Source organism: Lutra lutra, chromosome 8 (assembly GCF_902655055.1).
Source record: "Lutra lutra chromosome 8, mLutLut1.2, whole genome shotgun sequence".
Taxonomy (NCBI): domain Eukaryota; kingdom Metazoa; phylum Chordata; class Mammalia; order Carnivora; family Mustelidae; genus Lutra; species Lutra lutra.
Window position 1 is genome coordinate 133,517,321 of NC_062285.1, and position 19,785 is coordinate 133,537,105.

Consider the following 19,785-nt stretch of genomic DNA (forward strand, 5'->3'; position numbering starts at 1 on the left):
TCAAAAGAAGCTGAATGACCTATTTTCTGAGATTTTTTTAAAGTGGAATTCATTTTGTGTTGGTTGCCCCAGACGACCTCTAAGAGATGGGGACTAGTCCAGAGGAAAGAAGACGGCAGCTTTGGGCTCTGGCATCCATGAAGGTCAAGTCCAGCTTTCATGCTTTCTCTGAGCCTCTTTGTGAAATGCCCCGCCCCCCCTTCCCCCAGTTGGTTCTGTGAACTAAATTGGGAAACTCCTATAAGGAGCTTCTGTGCCTGGAAAAAAATTGAGGGGGCATGGAGGGAGGGAGGGGGGTAGGGAGAGAAGGAGGAGAGGAAATCCACCTTTACTCCCATTCTCTCTCCATCTCTCTCCCATGAGGCTTTCATCTCCAGCATCCTCTACTGATGGACATGGTTATAGATGAGCTTTCCTTGTCAAATCTGTCATTTAGTTCTTTGTCCTCATCTTGTTCAACCAATAAAAGTGGCATTTGAACGGGCGCATCACTCTCCTTGAATTTTCTCACTTGAGTTAGGCATCCCCCTCCCCAAGCTTAGTTCTCTTCCTGCCCCTCTGGCTATTCCTTTCTGCCTTTGCTGGCTCCTCCTCATCTTCCAGACCCCAAGAGATGGAGTGTCCTGGGACACGATCCTCAAACCCCCTCCTCCAGCTATGCTCACCCCTCACATGCCCCTCCTCTCCGCCTAAGCAGAAAGCCCAGTGCCCTTACTATGGGCTGTCAGGCTCTGCCATTCTGCTCCTCCCAGTCTCCTCTGTGGCCTCCTACCACCATCCCCCAGCTCACCTGATCTCCTTGCTGTTTCTGGAAAATGCCATGTGTACTCTCTGTTCAAGCCTCTTTACTTGCTAGTCCCTCTACCTAGCATCTCACTACCTCTCTTCTTTAAGGTCTTTGTTCCAATGTCACCGTTTTGGAGAAGCCCTCCCCATAACTCTGGATAACCTACCATCAAGCTACATCCTCTCTCCTGAACCTGCTGCCATGGGGCTCAGCACTACGCAATGCATTATATATTTATTCATGCATTTCCCCCATTAGAACATCACCCCCATGAGGTCCGGGATCTTGTTTTATACACAGAACCTCCAGTTTCTGCAACTGTGTTGGGCACATCATGGGGTCTCCATAAATTTTTGCTGAATGAATATATTCACAGAAGGTCATTGCTATTGTTGTTACTGACGTCATTATTTTTCTCAACTTTAAGATTCTATGGTATATGCGTGCAAAGAGGGAGTGCCATTGACCTCCCAAGGTCCCTCTTGGTTTTCCAAGTCCAGCAGATGCTCTGTAAATTGCTTACATGGAAACGGAGCCAAACAGAATTACTGATGTTCAGGGGCCTCAGAACTACGTGCTGCTGGGCGTCCCGCACTTCCTAAAAAGCCATCCTGAGCGATATGGTTAGACAACCATTTAGACACGTCTGCTTTGGAGGCAGTTTGACCTATGGTGAGAATGTCAAATGAGACAGAAGCATTCTGACATTTTAAGAGCTTTAATTTACTCATGATAAAAGCCATAGCATCTGAATATGTCAAGTTTACAAGGCCTAGACTTTCGAACAGGACTAAGCCTACCTAATGTGAGGATGTGTCAGCAAATTGATTGACTTGTTGAAGGAGGACACTGGGAGCATATTTGGAAGAAACAAGCTGTGTCTGTGAAACACATCTGAAACTTGGTTTTAGGGTGAATCTGCCACTCTCAACATGGTTTGAAGTTAGGTTATAAGTGAAATTAAACACTTGCCAAGGTGATTCAAGTAGGTGCAGCACAGAGGCCCCAGAAGGATGGGTATAGTGGGGAAAGCACGGACTTGGGAGTTCTACGGAGCATGAATCCTAGCTCTGCTTTGTAATGTTGGGAAAGTTACTTAACATCTCTGGGCTTTGGTGTCTCCTGCCACAGACCAGAGACGACTATGAACCACCCACCCGTCTGTCTTCCCTGCAGTCTAGCACTCAGGCCGAATGCCTTTCTCAGCCTTCCTTGCACTTGATTATGACATGACTGAGTTCTGGTCCAAGGAATGTGATGAATGTAATGTGGGCCACTTGCAACCGAAGCCCATAAGAACCTCTCACGGGCTATCCCTCCTGCTCTTTCCCCTTCTAGTTTGAGGCCAAGGAGTCTGGCTCCTTCAAAAGCCACATCCCTGGGATGGTGGCACCACCAGATCAGAAGGCGTGGGTCCCCGAACCTCGGCTTCTAGGAGAGCTGCCCGGTTGGGACTCGGAGTGCCTGAGAAACAAATGTCAGCGAGAAAGAAAGTTCTGGGTATTAAGCCCCTGGGATCTGGGGAGTTTTTAGGGAGAGCTGAAACGCATTTTGTGTTTGAAGCTCCCAGAACAGGTCTCTGTGAGCCGCAAGGGATTAGCAGATCCTAGTTCTTATGATCCTCTTGCCTAGTGAGTTAATCTAGAATAGTCAGTACATGTCAAGGGCTCTCAAAAAGGATAAAACACAGTCCCAGCTCTCAAGTCCTAGGTGTGGACAATGGGGCCAACAATGAGCCTTCTCGCATATCTGTAGTCGTCTCCCCTTAGGCGTGCTTTCACTTTTTGTGGTTTCAGTGACCCTCTGGCAACTTTGGGCTGGGAAGCACATGCTCCTCCAGACATGTCATCCGGAGGTCACGGATAGCCTCACATGTGGTGTCACAAGGCCTACATCCTTTACCATACTTAATCTCATCATGCAGGCTTTTTTTTTGGAGAGAGAGCATGTGAGCGAGCTGGGAGGTGGAGGGGCAGAGGGAGGGGAGAGAGAGAATCTCAAGCAGACTCTGAGCTGGGCACAGAGCCTGATGTGGGGCTCTGCCTGACTCATTTATTTAATTTTTTAAAGTAAGTTTTTATTTACTTATTTCAAGTAACTTCTATGCCCAATGTGGGGGCTTGAACTCATGACTTTGAGATCAAGAGTCGCATGCTCTTCCAAGAGCCAGCCGGGCACCCTTTACTGTACCTAATTTATAAATTAAACTTTATCATAGGTATGTAGTACCCATAGGTACTAGGTTTAGGAAAAAACATTGTATATAGAGGGTTTGGTACTGTCTGTGGTTTTGGGGGTCTTCTGGGGGTCTTGGAATGTGTCTCTGCAGATAAGGGGGACTTCCGCAGATCCTAAAATATCAGACCTCGAAGGACAAGAGTGGAGTGGCTCTAGGATTAGCCATTAGAATTCAGGGGAAGAAGTTCCCTTTGGTTGGGCCAGTTAGGGAAGATTTAATAAATCAGCAGGTATCAGAAGAGATGATAATGATACATAGGCCACCACAGATAGTCTCCAACTAAAAAAATTCTGTTTCATTTTGGACACATGATACGTTTACACCCTGAGCAGTTATGCATTACCAACCGTGTTAGCAAGGTAGGCCATTAGAAAAGTAACCTAGAATATGGAAAAGCTATAAATTAGGACAAGGGTGCTCATTACTAGGACACTTAAAATGGCAAATGAGCAGAAGTGACCCGAATGTCCAGTAGTAGGAGAAGGCTTAGGTAGACCCAGGTGCATCCTTTTGATGTCCTCTGTCCCTGTGAAACGCCATCAAAGTGCACCGTATACGTTACTGCCTGCACGGATGGCTCCTGCATCCATGACTTTGGCCCTGACTGCTCCAAACTCCACTCCCAAATCGCCAGCTGCCTATGGGGTGTCTCTAAGACCTCTCAGACTCAGTGTTCCCAGCCAAAGCTTACGAGTCCCCGCCCCTCCGCCAGACCCCTCCTCTGGCCTCTCCTGCCTTGCCATCTCCAACTGTGAGAGGGAGCCTGGGCTCCTCTCCAGTCTGTTCCACATGTGTCTGAGCATTTCACCCCTGCTGTTCCTCACCCTGCAACTTCTCAAAGACTTCCTGATGCTTCTAGAACAAAGACCCAGAGTCTTTCCCTGGCCCGCTCCTACCTCCTTGTCTGAGCCTTGCCTATCTCTCTACCTTCTTGTCCTGCTATTCCTCTCCGCCTCCTTCTGCACAATCCAGCCGCACGTCATCGCTCAGCTGTTCTCTCTGCTCCGGATGCACTTTCCAAACCTGCTCCCCCACCTCCGAACACACCGTTGCGAGGCTCACGTCTCTATATCCTCCGGATCCCCTGGACTCCGTCACCCCAAGGAAGCCCTCCATGGTTCTGCATCTAGGTCAGTTTCCTTGGGTACCTGCTTTGTGTCTTACACACAGACTGGACAATAGCAAAGATGGCGCGGGGCATTCTGGATGGTGAGGAGTCAGGTGTTAAAAAACATTTGTCCCTGCTAATGCAGAATGGATATCCTGCACAACCAGGTGTGGAGCCTGGGGCACTGTTGCGATACTGAATTTGATTTGGGCTGCTCATTTGTGCCAAAAATCTTTACCATGTGCCAGACCCTGTGTTCTTTCCCCTGTTCTCCAGGAGCTTACCTTTTATTTAACACATTTCAGTAATCTGGATATCAGGAAAGCAAATCTGTACTCAGGGAACTACCGCAAGTGGGTTTTATTTCCTTGAGTAAGATGGTTAATTTTCGGGGTCTCAGTTGCAATAACATTGCTTGCTGACCGCCCTGTGGTGCCTGGGGCCAGCGTTTCCTGCTGCTAAAATATTTGGGGGTTCTTCAGACATGAGATGTGATGCAGAGGAGAAGTCGTGCTTTGAGTATGAGCGGTGGAAATTGCGACTTTTCCAGGACCCTTCCTTGAGCCTCCCAGAGGACATGTGCTATGAAGCCGAGAGCAGAGCAGGTCCTGGCTGGCAGGGGCCCAGGGATTAATGTCCAGGGTGTTAACATCATAATTGGCCCGGCTGCGAAGGCAACAACATCTGCTGTGTGAGCCCCTGGTGCCACAGCCCACGTTGCACCTCCTGGGTACCAGGACCTCTGTCTTGGGAGGCAGCCTGGGTGGCCTCACGACTGCACTTAGCACATCCTCGGTGGCTTACTGTCAGGTGTTGAAAAGCTCTCATTAGGACAAAGGCACCAACTTGTGTCCTGGCATCTCAGGAAAACAATGGGGACCCAGGGGAACTTGTGCCGGAAGGTGCCCAGGGATGGGTAATTGAATTACTGCTAAAGGGATGAGCCGCTGTGGCCGTGACAAGTATTAGTGGCAGGAAGCTGGCGGGCCTTCCTGCACTTGGCCTTTGGCATGGAGTATATGGGGATTCATTCTGTCTTTAAACATGTATTATGGGTCCACTTGGGGAGTCAGGCCACAGGTCTCTGGAGGTGGCAAAGGGGGAGGAAGGTCACCATGCTCTACACAGCTGCATGCATTGTCTCAGTGACAACTTTCCTGGAGGCTGGAGGCTCCCACGGGCTTCATGGCCCGCCTGAAACCACAGAGCATCAGACAGAGAGTGGGTTAGAATCTGGTCTGTTTTCAAGCCCACTCTGCCCTTACTCCATCGTGGGTGCCTTTGTGGACATGGCCGAGTTGGGTCAACCTTGTTTGCTTTGCTTTGTTTCCTGTCTCCAAAGGAGATCTCAAATGCATCCACTTCCCTACCACCCCTGGCCCGAGTATAGCCTCCCAGCCAACCTGTCGGCCCCTTTGCCACTCCCCACCACCCACAGAGCAGAACTGGATTTCAGGAGAGCACTTTCATGCTTTGTACCCTTCCCAGGGTTGATTTGCCATGAGGCTGGGATCCAGGATACTTAACGAGGCCTCAAGGGCCTCCTGGGTCTTTTGCTCCGTTTCCTTCCATCTCCTGACTCTTGGCTCTACCCGCGTAGTCTTCCTGTACTTTCTGGAAGGCTCCACACTCTTAGTCCTGCCTTGGGGCCTTCACATATGCCATTCCTTCTGCTGGAAACGCTTCCCTGACTTTTTCCTGGGTGACTTCTATTCAACCTTGAAAACGTTTCTTCCTCAGAGAACATTCCTGTCCACCAAAGCCCTCTCCTCAGTGTCCCCGCTCTCCCTTCACTGCTTATCAATTATTTGCAACCATTTTTTTCTTCTGGTGACATTGCTGGCCGCTTGCTTTGGTCTTGGTCTTTCTCGCCTCTATTTTATGAGCTTTTTTTTTTTTTTTTTTTTAAAGATTTTATTTATTTGACAGAGAGAGATCACAAGTAGATGGAGAGGCAGGCAGAGAGAGAGGGAAGCAGGCTCCCCGCTGAGCAGAGAGCCCGATGCGGGACTCGATCCCAGGACCCTGAGATCATGACCTGAGCCGAAGGCAGCGGCTTAACCCACTGAGCCACCCAGGCGCCCCTTATGAGCTTTTTAAGGTTAGGCACCAGGACTGTTGCCCATAACCTCCGTGCATCAGACACACGGCCCGGCACTCAACGCATTTCCGATAAGTGTGTGCTTTATCCATTGAATGAATAAACAGATCAGGAGGGAGCCTGCTTCTCCCTCTCCCTCTCCTGCTCCCCCTGCTTATGCTCTCTCACTCTTGCTCTCTCTCAAATAAATAAATAAGATCTTATAGAAAAAATGGTTCTCAAAAACTGTTGGCATTGTCTCTGACAGCGTAAGTGCCCGTGAGTGTGTTTACAGCACCGGTTCATTCTCAGGCCCTTCTCGGCCGTGTATTCAGCCGTGTGTCCTTTCCCTCAATTTTTACTAAGTGCCAACTGGATGCTGGATGCTGAGGGTGCAAAACCGAATGAGAAGAGCTGCCAGGCCTCCAGGAACTCAGTAACGGCGGGGCGGGGGGTGGAGATGGATGGAGGGCAGGACGGGTTGAGGGGGAGGCAGAGACAAAGCCTGAGCTTCTGAGTCAGGCTGGGGTCACTGCCCTTCTAGCCTCTCAGAGTGTGACCTTGGCCAAGTCACTTCACTTCCTGAGTGGCTCCTCTGTGAAATGGAGATAAGGAGACTCATCTGGCAGGGCCATTCTGATGCTAAAAGGGATGAGATGAAGTGTGTAAAAGCAAAGCTCAACAGAGAGGAGATGTTATTTTTATTATTAGCTGGGTGGGGCCTAAAGGGGGAGGTAGGTCCTCTACTGGGGTAGGGGGGAGGGAGGCCTGAATACAGGATTAAGTGCCTTTGAGGCAGGGTAGATGGCGGGTGGGGGGGAGGTTGTGCGACAGCAGAGAGGGACTTCTGGGGGAATCTGGATTATGGCGTTTTGAGAATCACCGTATCTCCATTTCTCCCTCCTTGGGGGGCACACACCCCTTCTCTTCTCAGAATAGTTCAGCTTATCTTTGGAAACCCTGCATTCACCCTGCCTCCTCCACGTTCACCCCTGTTCCCATCCTTTTCCCCTCCCCCCAAGCTTGTACCTCTATTTCCCCTTTCCTCTCAAAACTGGGAAGAATGGAGCCTTGGAAACGTCTCTGTCATCCATCAGATGGAATTAGGTGCTGGTAGCTGTGGTTCTTCTCCCAGCCTCTGGGAGCTTTGTGCCCAGGATGGACAAGCCAGGGATATGAGACTTAGCAACCACTTGGAGATGGGTGGGGACCCATCTGGGTCCCCTCATCTGCCTTCTGTCCTGGGCCGGAAGCCTTGAGGGGGGACTACTGGAGACTCTCTACTGCGCTCCGAGGTCATGTCGGCGGCGGGTAGGGTGGGGGTCAGTTTCAACACGCATCAGTCATGTGAACATCAGTCTCCAAGCCCAAAATTCAGTAGGAAAGTACTGAAAAGCAAACATCTTTTCAAGGAAGAAAGAGTGTTATGCTGAAGGCTTGGGGCCCTGGGAACCTCCCTGCTGGCTCTGTCACCTTGGACTGGTTCACACGGCTGAGCCTCCGTCTCCCAATCTATAAAACAGGAAGGATAATGGTAGTAGTCCCTTCGTGGCACCTGTTGTGGGGAATGGTTGCGCTAACCCATGGGAAGCCCATAGAACACGGCCCTGTGCACAGTAATGGCCTGACGTGTGTTGACGCTTATCAGGAGACCTCAGTGGAACCGTGCCAAAGCAAGGGTCCAGAAAAATCCCCAGCCTCCCAAATCCCTCTTTCCGTTCTCTGAGGACTGAAATTCCTTCTTCACTGCCTTTCATCATATGGCAACAGAGAAAGGAGCTCAGGGCAGAGTCGAGAGAGCCGGGCCTCTGCCGCTGGCAGCCCGAAGGACTCTGTTTGGCTGTTCCCTACCCACCTGATGGTGGGGGATTATCTACCCCTTCTTTGCTTCTCTTTCTTCACTTGCCGGATGGGGGATCCTCTCCAGGGGAGGGGGGGGTCTGACCTTTCAGCATCACCATTCACTCCTATCCTATCCAGGCTGCCTTGGCGACTGGTTCTGCCAGCTGTCTCCTGACATACCTCTGTGTCCATGTTGGTTCCCATACAGGCTGCGCTCCACCCACCACCCAGAGCAAGCTTCTGAAAACCCAAGTCAACGAATGTGGACGGTTTCTCCTTTCCTTAGACCCTCCGATGGCTTCCAATAACCCTGAGTCCCTAAAGTCCTGGCCTGTAAGCCCTTCCTGTCTCCCCCTTGTCTCCCCTGTTCACTCTGTTCTTGGAACACACAGGGCCTTTGCTCTTGCTGTTCCCCTGGTCCCTCAGCCTGGAATGCGTTTCCCCCAGATAGTGACATGGCTCATTCTCATTTGTTCTGCCCAACTGTCCCTTGCTCTGCGGAGACTCCCTGCACACCGGCCACCCTCTCTCTCACAGCATTCCCTTTTGGGTGTTCCCTCTCCGCTTACCCTGCCGGATCTTTCTGCACAGCTCCTCTCAGAGCCTGACAAACATTTACGCATCTGTTCCTTTACTGCTTCCTTCCTCTCATCGGGCTGCTGCGGAGCCCGGAGCCCGAGAGGGGAGGATCCGACTCTCTGATCTCTGCTGGATCTCGGGCACCCTGCACAGTTCCTGGCTCAGTGTAGATAGTGGTTTTTTGAGTGAACAATCGCAGAGTGTGCCCCAGGATTAACATTGTTTGTGGAAATGGGCCTGGTCCATTGTAGGTGTTTGATAAATGTGAGTTTTTAATCCCTTCATTATCAAACTAGAAAGGACATTTAAAAAGCAAATACCCTTGGGAGGGGCAACGCGTTGATTTCAGTTCACACGGGGTTCCTGCCAAGGGGAGGACCGGGCTGCGGAGGGAGGTGAAGGAAGACAAGCCAAGGGCCCTGTAGATGCACTCCACTTGCTAAGCAGTTTTGCCTCTGGCCAGCTCTGTTTATGCCTGTGTTCCACGATTCTCCAGGCAATTGAATTGAATTACCCTTTTCATTCTAGTAATATGAGCAGAATTCAGATGTGGTATTTGATGATGTCTTGTCTATTGAACGACTTCAGGACTGCCTGGCACGTTGCAGCAAATTACTGTCAACTTGAGGGCTGCCGTGCCTTCACCAAAGTGCCAATATTGCCGTGGAAAATCCCGGTCCTTTACAGTTTATGTCTCAAAAATGAATTTTTATTTCATTGGCTTAATCTTTAGAGTTATCAGAAACGTGTGTTTATTCCCAGGGAGACTTCAAATGCATGATGCTTATAACAAGACCAGAGCTGGAAGATTTCCTGAAGTGGGAGAAAGGAAAGCGCTCCCTGCCTGCTTGGAATTGCTGTGTGCACGATGCCCTGCAGAGAGAGAGAAGAGAGCAGGCTGGATGCCTTCCAGAAACCAGAAGGGAAGCTGATTCCTACTTGGGAGGGTGTTAAAAATCTGATGAGCAGGGCCGACAGACCGAGGGGAAAAAGTGGAGGAGAAAGGGAGACGTGTGAGCATCTTTTCCAATTTTTGTTGTTTTCTTACAGCCAAATGCCTGGAAATCTGCGGCATCAGCAATTCCCTGTCCCCAGCACATAGTAAGCGCTCAGGAAATGTACACTGAATTGGAGTTGAATTTGGCCGATGAGGGTTTGGAGGTTGTGTTAGCTGCTGTGATCTGATTCAACCAAGTCTCACCGCACCCCCCCCCCCCCCAACTCCCACCTTCGCTGGTGCATTCATATCACCTAATAATCTGTCACCAAGAGCAACAGCCTTTGGCTGTGTCACAGGGAAGAATCCAGCCCTTCCCAGGGGATATCCCCAGCACAGGAGACTGCCCCGCTCCACCCACACACTGGGTCTCTGAGTCAGAAGGGCGTGTTTCTGCAACTAATTTTACTACTCTTGTTTCTACCTCCTTGATAAAACTTTGCTAGCATTTTAGGGAAGGGGTCTGCACCAGCTGAGATCCCAAGAGTAGTTTATCCTGATAAAGAGGAGTTTCCCTGATCACCTCCCCTCCTGCTTCTTCATTTTCTGTCCTTAGACAACTGGGGGTGGGGGGAGGGGAACAGACTGCGCTGTAAACAGCGTCGTCTCCTGCAGCTCGTCTGCCTGGCAAGGACTCTTGGAATTATAGATAATTAGTGAAGTTGTAGCAGCCAGCTAACTCGGCACCAGTGCAAAGCTACTGGGTTAGTGAGTGGAGTATATCCAAGGAAAGGGATTATTCCAAGCGTCGGTTACGGGCAGATGCAGTTGCCTTGTACCTCCCAGGCTTTTGTGTGGACAGCAACAAACCAACCAGACAAAACTCTTGGCTCACTTGGGGCTTATATTCTAATGATCCATCTGTCTGTCCGTCTTATGCAGTGACCTGAAATAACGCAGACAATAAAATTACACACCCACACACATCAGGATCAAAGGATATGTCAATGAGAAGGGAAGGTCAACATCAGAGAAGAAAAGAAATACCATGAGGCAATCCATAGGGTCCTACAGAGTTGCCAATGCTAAATGGGAACTTAGGCCTGGGGCTCCCTGACGGCCAAGGTGGAGAGGGCAAGTGTGTCACACACATGAGTCTTACTGTTCAGAAAGGGATATCACCACTTTCCCTATTTCCTTTCACAATAAAATCTGTTATCTAATCCTAGGACCTTACTTAATAAGCCTTGGAACAATCTTATGATTCAGTGGCCATTGTTATCCCCACTTTACAGATGGAAAACCTGGGTCTTTAAAAAAGTTGAGTGCCTTTTCCAAGGTCACTTGTGGAAAGTGGCAGAGCTGAAGTGAATTTTCAGCAGTCTAAATTCGGAGCCAGTGTTCTTAACCAGATACAGTTGGCCCTTGAACTGTGCAGTAAAAAATCCAAATATAACTTTTGACTCCCCCAAAACTCAATTATTAATAGTCTACTGTTTCCTGGAAGCCTTACTGATAACATAAACAGATGATTAACACAGTTTCTAGGCTCTATGTATTCCATACAGTATCCTTACAATAATAGAAGCTAGAGAAAAGAAAATGTTAATAAAGTCCTAAGGAAGAGAAAATACATTTACAGTACTGTACTGTGTTGATATAAAAAAGATCTGCATGTAAGTGGACCCACGCAGTTCCAACCTGTGTTATTCAAGGGTCAGTGACTTCAATGTCTCTCCCCCAGGGCAAACTGGAAAAGTACATGAATGGTCCTTGGGCAAAAGCCTAATTGCCCCAGGAGATGGTCTCCTGCCAGAGATCTGGGAGGGAAAGAAGGGGAGAGGCACATCCACATGAAGTGGGAAAATGATATTAAGTACTTAATTCATCAGCTTCCAGACCCAAGACATCCCAAGAATGGGGAAACCAGGGGTGTTAGGTCTCAGGCTTCAGATGGCCCCCGGCTAAACTAGTCTGATAATCTTGTACCCATCTCTTGTTGTCATAAAGGCAGAAATAAGTGAAAAACAACTCCCCCTCCCACCCCCATTAGCTTGGCTCTGCCTATTCTCAGGCTTCCTCCTTGCAGTGGAGCCTCTTAGGTCTGGAAGGGGTGCTGCAGTGCTTGGGAAAAACAGGGGTGGGGGGCGTTCTCCAAGGTGCTGAAGCAAGTGGCGCTTACTTTTTGGATTGGCTGCTTGCCTCTGAGTCACTACTTCTGGTAACCACATGAGTGGGAAAAAAACAAAACAAAACAAAAAACCCCACTCCTCAAAATAGGAGACAAACTGCATGACCAAGCTGGGAAAATATACCAGTTTGTACCCATTCAAGTTTATTTACAGGTGATACCAATCCTGAGAGGTCACACAGGGTTAATAAAGTGTGTAGAATGGATTCTGGAGTTGGACTGCATTGGCTCAGCAGCTCAGAAGCTGAGAGACCTTGGGCAGATTCCTTAATGCCTTCTTTTTTTTTTTTAAGATTTTATTTATTTATCTGACATACAGAGATCACAAGTAGGCAGAGAGTGAGAGAGAGAGGAAGGAAGCAGGCTCCCCGCTGAGCAGAGAGCCTGATATGGGGCTCGATCCCAGGACCCTGGCTGGGATCATGACCCGAGCCAAAGGCAGAGGCTTTAACCCACTGAGCCACCCAGGCCCCTCCTTAATGCCTTTTACGCTTCATTTCCTCACCTGTAAAATGGTGGTAGTAGTAAGAATGATAATGATACTAATACTAATACTAATCCCAAAAAGAGTTGCTGTGAGGGCCAAGTGAGTTACAAGTTACTGAGCATTTTCAAAACTGCCTGGCAAATAATAAGTCCTATACGTGTGTATTAAGAAAGTCTGTTACATTTCTTAGAGCAAAATGGTTTGGTAACGGGGTCATTTCTGGGACAATGAACCCAGCAGAGTAACTTCGTGCCATGGGGTAAATCTAGCTCCAGGGGATGCAGGGATGGTGGGTGATGTAGAAAACAGTGTCTTGTTCTCACCTCTATTGCATTTGCATGACAAGGCAAAAAGCCTGCACCAGACGCAATTTTCTTTTACATCTTGGACTTCCGAGTCCAACAATTTTCTGAAATGTTGAATTCTGTTTGCTCTACAGTTTTTAAACAACAGCTGTTGATCCACCCCAGGGGTGAGAGCGAGTCTGTGTTGGGGGAATGTTCAGCACATACCCACATCCCTGGGCTCCTTGCGGGGATGTTAGGGGGTCTGATTAATTACTGTTTGCAAAGCACTGAGAAATTCTCCAGTGAAAGTTGCTATAGAAATGCAGGTTGCTGTATTATTATTACATGTGCTGGTAATTGTTTTCAAGGTTTACATATTGGGCCGGGAGAGAGGGAAAATATGGTTTTCTTTTCCTTGATGGCAGTGGAAAATGCTTTGTAAATTGGCATTTATGGATGTCAAATCACTTTATGGAGATGTAGCTCTAGAGCTACAGGAGTCTCATATTGGGAAATGTACACGGAGCATTTCTTCTTTTGCTTTTGTACCTCCCCTCTCATTCAGTTGTTATTTCCACAGTGAAACTCATGTGAAAAGAAACATTGTAAGAAGCAACCGTGTGTATCCATATTTCTACGTAAAACAGAATGGAATGCTTTTCCCGTAGATAGTGACATGGCTCATTCTCTTTCATTCTGCCCAACTGTACCCTGCTCTGCAGAGAGTCCCTGCACACTGGCCACCTTCTCTCTCACAGCATTCCCTTTTGGGTGTTCCCTCTCCGCTTACCCTGCTGGAACTTTCTGCACAGCACCTATCAGAACCTGACAGATTTTGCCTTCTGTGCCTCATTTCCTCACCTGTAAAATGGTGGTAGTAGTAAGAATGATAATGATACTAATACTAATACTAATACTAATACTAATACTAATACTGATCCCAAAAAGAGTAGCTGCGAGGGCCAAACGAGTTATAAGTTACTGAGCGTTTTCAAAACTGCCTGGCAAATAATAAGTCCTATACATGTGTGTGTTAAGAAAGTTGGGCACGCATATTTCTACATAAAATTTCCCACATAGAGTCAGTTTTTTCTGTATAGAACACTCCTCCCATTACTTTATGCTAAAGGTTGGGCAACATTGGGTTGAAATAAAATTTTGAAGCAGAAACAAAAAAAGTTAGGGATAGGTGTAAACTCTTAATTGAAATTTTTTATCGGGTTCCTCCAAGTCTTGGCTTGGTTTGATGTGTTAAAAAATTGTGTGAAATGACTAATAGCAAGATCCCACCTGAGAAATATCTTTCCATTGTTAGGTATGCATTTGTTTTTTCTTTGTTATCTACTTTCCCGTTTTATAGGGAAATACCTATTTTATGGGTATGGTTAGCCAATGGCGCCTACCAACCTCCCTCTGATGTATCTGATTCCTAACTGAAGTTTGAGATAGTGATACCGATCTTGGCGTACTAAAAAAAAAAAAAATTGGGCGCCTGGGTGGCTCAGTTGGTTAAGCGACTGCCTTCGGCTCAGGTCATGATCCTGGAGTCCCGGGATCGAGTCCCGCATCAGGCTCCCAGCTCCATGGGGAGTCTGCTTCTCCCTCTGACCTTCTCCTCGCTCATGCTCTCTCTCACTGTCTCTCTCTCAAATAAATAAATAAAATGTTTTAAAAAAATTGACTAGAATGAAATTTAGCACTACACGAGACCTTGTTTGCGAGTCATTTAAATGGTGATAAAGTCTGAATCAGATAAGAATGCCATCATTGCTGCCATTAGCTGGTTCTCTGCCAAGGTTTATCTGTAGCCTCACACAAATTGATTTGCAATCAGTTATATTGGTTTTTAAAAATCCCATAAAATCTAAGAAGCCTATGTTAGTCTATAAAACAGAGCCAGTAATTGCCTCTTCTCTATGAATAAAGTGTAAAACCCAAACCTGGACTAATGACCATTTTCTTATTCCTCAAGCAGGCACTTTGAGCTCAGGCCACACCACACACTTCCTGGATGTTCTACTTTTATGCTCTTTTGTTTGGTCTGGAATTCTCATCAGCTCTCCCCACCACTTTCTTCCCCCTGACCCTCCCTCTTACCAGCGCCAGGCACTGATGGTCTCAGCTCTGGGGCCCCCTAATATTTTGTGTGTCATGAGATGTCTCATACAGTAATCAATAAAGAAAAGAATGAATAAATGAGCATGGGCTTAATTCATGAGGGTGGAGACCCTTATTTTCTATTTGCTTCTGGGCCTTGGTATGGTGGTCTGATGGCCAAAAATACCATTTTATTCAAACTATCCAGTGCCTGTCGGCTCACAACAGCTCCGGATGGCTTTTGTTCCTAGTGGATTAGCCATATTGCAAATGATCAATAAGTCAAACAATCCTGGCAGATCTTCATTTAAAATTCTTAGGGATGCTGTCACTTACTTAACCGCATTCAGTCCTATTGATTTATCTCTCACATCCTTCCACTCTTCTCCCTCTCTACTAACCATCTTAGTCCTGACCACCGCCATCGCTCACCTGGACAGCTGCAGTGACCTCCTCACAGGTCTGCCCTCAATCATTCTTGCTCCTTCTTATCTCTGCATCTGCATTGTCACCAGTGAGCTCATTTAAATGCACATCCTATCACTTCCATGGTTTTCTTAAGACCCTTCAGTGGCTGTCAGGGCTTTAAGGACAAAAATAAACATCTGTCTTTGTTTCTTCTTCCACAAGTCTTGCTTTGCTATCTTTGCTGCAGCCACTTTACCTTCCTTCCTGGTTCTTAATGATCTCAATTTGCTTCCCTGCCTCAGGACCTTTGCACATGCTGTTGCCTCTGCCTGGAACACTCTTCTTCCTCAACTTTCACCTAACCACCAGTCATCTCTTAAAGCCCAGCCTCCCCAGGCAGGCTAAACCTTTGCTTGTACACTCTCCTGACTCCCAGTGCTTTTTCCTTCACAATACTTAGGATGATTTACAGGTGTGTGTGTTTAGGGGGTGTATGTCTAAGCTCCATGGGAGCAGGAACTGGCTCTGCCATTTGCTCCCCACCTTATCCCCTGGAACAAAGTAACAATTTAGAAAAAAAAATGTTGAATAAATGAGTAACTATGGGATAAATTTAAGATCTTTGTCTAAAAAGGCAGGAGCCACAGAAGAAATTCATGTGCTCAGATGTCTGTTTCCCAGCTGCCAAGAAGGTGTTCATCATCCAGGTAACATTACCACCCGTTCTACTATCAGTGAGTCCTCAACATCAACCTGAGAAATGATGCTATTTTTTTTCCCAGTGTAAGTTCAGCCCTTTATAAAAAATTCCAGCACATCCTGGCAAGTGTCTGGGAGGCCCGTAATTAAATGCAAATAAACAATTAAAAAAGAGCATATGATTTCCAAATCAAGCAACAGGATAAAATAATGCCATACAATTGTACAATGATGATTCTTTACCAGTGAAGTGAATAGCCCAGAAACCACTGATTTGGAAACATCCCAGAGACCCAGTCCTCCGGGTAACCTGAAATAAGTGTCCCTCCTTCACAAGGTTCCCACTGGCATGTCTAGCTTGTCCGGCCATCCGCTGTTCACACCTGCTCCAGCACGACCTTGCTCAGAGCACCCCAAACAAGTCCATGCCGGGAACGTGGTTCCTTCTGCTTCAAACTGCCCACCTTTCCCGTCTCCTCCTTGCTCTTCCATGTCCAGGCCTCCGGGGCAAGCATCCTCTCACTCTCCTGCCCAAGCAACAGCTCATCCAACAGCCTTTCCTTATCCAGTTGAAATTTTAACGTTTCCCTCCCGTCTGGGTAAATGGCCCAGTCACACCCTCCATCGGCTCATGCAGTAACGGGATCGTCGTTGCATCCGCAGTAACGGGATCGTCGTTGCATCCGGTGGCAATTCCTGCCCCAAATCTGGTCCTTTCCTGCAACCCCATTGCCCTGGTCATAACCACCATCCTCCCTGAAAGGTTTTCCAGCGGTCCTCCCCTCCTTTCTTCCCCAGCAGCCGGCACAGTCTTCTGAACGTACTTAAGACTCTTCAGCGAGTTCCCATTTTGCCAAGGAAGACATTCCAACCCGTGACCTACAAAGCCCCACACGAGTTGGTTCTTGCCTTTCCCATTCTTGCTGTCCTCACTTGGGGGCCTTCCATGCAACATCTCCCCCTCTGGTGTCTCAAACTTGGCATGATCTCAGCTGAGCTCCCAACCCCCTGCGGTCCCCAGTCTGTCCTTCCACAGCTCCCTGCCTCTTAGGTGCACAGGCCAGAAAGCTCAGAGTCCCCCTTGCCTCTTCTAATTAACACCCTGTTTGCGATCAGCTGGCAGACCTTGTCAGCTCTGCTTTCAGAATGTGCCCCAGATCTGGCCACCCCTCACGGCTTCTCCTGTGACCACCCTGGTCCAGGCCACCACCAACTCCTGTCCAGGACCGTGGTGACGGCCTCCTGACTTTTCCGTTTCTGTACTTGTTCTCTGCCCCATTGCCACCCGTCTCTCTTTGTTAAACCCCCACCCCAGCATCTGGAGTCCTGATGCTAAAACAGGTCAGGTTAGGTCACCCTTCTGCTCAAAATCCTCCAATGGCTCCTACCTCACTCGGAGTTAAAGATAACCTCCTCACAGTGGCTGCTAAGGGCTGATGAGATCTGCCCCCCCATTCACCTCAATACCTATTATTCTCATTGTCCACTCCCTTCTGTGTTGCTTGCTTCATTTTGACCACACTAGCCTCCCTGCTGTTCCTCCAACACAGCAGGCACACTTCTGCCCCAGGACCTTTGCACTAGCTGTTTCCTCTACCAAAAATATCTTTCCCTAGATAGTTATTTATTTATTGTTTCCTAGATATATTCCCTCATCTCCTTCAGGTAGTTTTTCAAACATTACCTTCCCACTAAGGCCTTCCCTGTCCACTCTATAAACAATTGCAACTTCCTTGCCCCAGAAACACTCTAGGCTATGTCCCTAATGTATTTTTCTCCTTAGAACTTATCTCTGCAGTATGTAGGGCTCGTTTCGTGGGTGCGTGTGACCATGTGCAGTCATACAGACCCTGTGCTGACTATAAATTCATAAGATACCTTATTTAAACAGGGGACCCCAAAAACTCATTTGGCCTTGATCCCAAACATTATGTAGCTGGTCCCAGCAACATGCTATATACTTGACTTATTTTGTTGCTTGCATCTCTCCCCCCCTGAGAGTGAGCTACAAGGACAGAGTTCCTCACCTCTTCCTTTCATCACTGTAACCCTAGACCTAGAACAGAGCTGCATATAGGGTAGCTGCTCAAGACAGATCTGTGAATAAGAAACAACAGGTGTTGGGGAGGATGTGATCAAAGGGAAACATCTTGCCCTGTTGATGGGAATGTAAGCTGGTGCCGCCACTCTGGAGAACAGTATGGAGGTTCCTTAAAAAGTTAAAAACAGAGCTACCCTATGACCAGCAATTGCACTGCTACGCATTTACCCAAAGGATACAAACATACAGATTCAAAGGGGCACATGCACCCCAGCATTATCAACAATAATGAAATTGTGGAAAGAGCCCAAATGTCCATCAACTGATGAACAGATAAAGAAGATTTGGTGTACACACACACACACACACACACACACACACACACACACACACACACTGGACTATTACTCAGCCATCAGTGGAATGAAATCTTGTCATTTGCAATGACGTGAATGGAGCTAGAGAGTATTATGCCAAGCAAAATAAGTCAGAGAAAAGACAAATACCATATGATTTCACTCATGTGGAATTTAAGAAACAAAACAGATGAACATATGGGAGGGGGGAAAAGAGAAGGAAACAAACCATAAAAGACTTAGTGATTGAGAACAAATTGAGAACAAATTGAGGGTTGATGGAGGGAGGTGGATGGGGGACAGGCTAGATGGGTGATGGGTACTACAGAGGGCACTTGTGATGAGGACTGTGTGCTGTGTGTTAGTGATGAATCACTGAATTCTATGTCTGAAACCAATATTGCATTGTATGTTAACTAAGTAGAATTTAAATAAAGAGAAAAGAGAAAAATATTTGGGAATAACTGAGTCTTCCCAGTTCAACTAGCCAGAAATCTGGGAGTCACCCTTGACACTTACCAACCTCCCCAGACCCCCACATTTGAGTTCCACCCATTCTGTTCCTTATTTTGGATCTGTCCATTCCTCTCCACTTCCTCTGTATCACCATCAGCCAAGCTACCTGGATACCTCCTTATAACGTGCTTCTTAACTGGTCTCCACCATCCCCCTATGTCCCCTCCATCCACTCCCCATAGTTACTGCCTTCTGTCCATAAAGCCCAGGATGAAGGTCAAAGTCCTTGCCTGATCCAGCCCTGTCCACCTCTTCTGCCACATCCCGCCCTCTCAGCAGCGCTGCCTCTTGGACTTCCTTTGGATCCTGCAAATATGCCTTTTGTTTGTTGCATGCAAACCCTTCTGTCCCCTGTTTCCAGAACACCCTTCACTCCCTCTAATTCTTGGTCACCTTCATCCCTTTTCCTGAACCCCTGACCAGGGACCACACCTCTGAGATCTTTGCCCACGAGGCAGTCAGGGAGCACATAGCAGGTGCTCAATGGGCTTCTCAAGTGAATGAACCGGGGCTGGGTGGGAGGCCCTGCTGAGCAATTAATTTAGGTTGGGTCTTCAGTGGCTAGTTAGCTTTCAAGCCTGGGGGCATGTTAATGGCGTTAAAGCCTTAGAGCCAGTATGCAAAGTTGCCCTGGTGCTGGAGGGCCTGGGCTGTATGCAGAGATACTCTGTTTGGCCAGCACAGAATTGGTCCACGCGGTATCTCTTTTCTTTTTTGAAATTTGGTTGAGTTGCTAACCCTGAAAAATTGTCAGGTTTCACATAAGAATTTGAATATTTGGCGTCTTTGGAAAAGTTGAAAGATCCTGTAATCTTGGGTCTGCAGTGTGGCAGTTGGCGGGAGCTAACCTGAGCTGCCTTGGCTGGGACCCGTGTGTGGGACCTGCCCGCAGTCCTTGCTTGGTGGGGTGGGAGAAGGTTCCTCCATTAGGCTACCTGCCTAGCCTCTCTGTGGTGTCAGCCTTGGCTCTCGGAGAAAACAGAGCTGGATTATATGAAATTAAAAGGGCTCCAAGGGCTACCAGAGGTCAAGGAGAGCCAACCTGGGAAGCCAGAGGTGTTTGCAGACTCTAAAGGCTTTGGGCTCTGTAGGGGACCCAGGCACTAGGCTCCCAGGCTGGGCTGGTCCCCT

The 19,785-nt window shown here is 47.9% G+C and overlaps 1 protein-coding gene and 1 long non-coding RNA gene across 3 annotated transcripts in view; one reads left to right on the forward strand and one right to left on the reverse strand.

Moving 5' to 3' along the window:
- CACNG2 (calcium voltage-gated channel auxiliary subunit gamma 2) overlaps window positions 1–19,785 on the reverse strand; it is a 110,609-nt gene that overhangs the window by 48,323 nt on the left and 42,501 nt on the right. The gene's annotated exons all lie outside the window — the stretch shown is intronic.
- The window catches only part of LOC125107511 (uncharacterized), a 62,451-nt gene that overhangs the window by 24,154 nt on the left and 18,512 nt on the right, over window positions 1–19,785 (forward strand). The window contains exon 3 of one of the 2 annotated variants that reach the window (XR_007129578.1): window positions 9,398–12,081. The exons of the other annotated variant lie outside the window; for it this stretch is intronic. This is a non-coding gene — a long non-coding RNA (uncharacterized LOC125107511). Of the gene's footprint in view, window positions 1–9,397; window positions 12,082–19,785 lie in introns of those variants that run through there. 2 annotated transcript variants of the gene reach the window in all.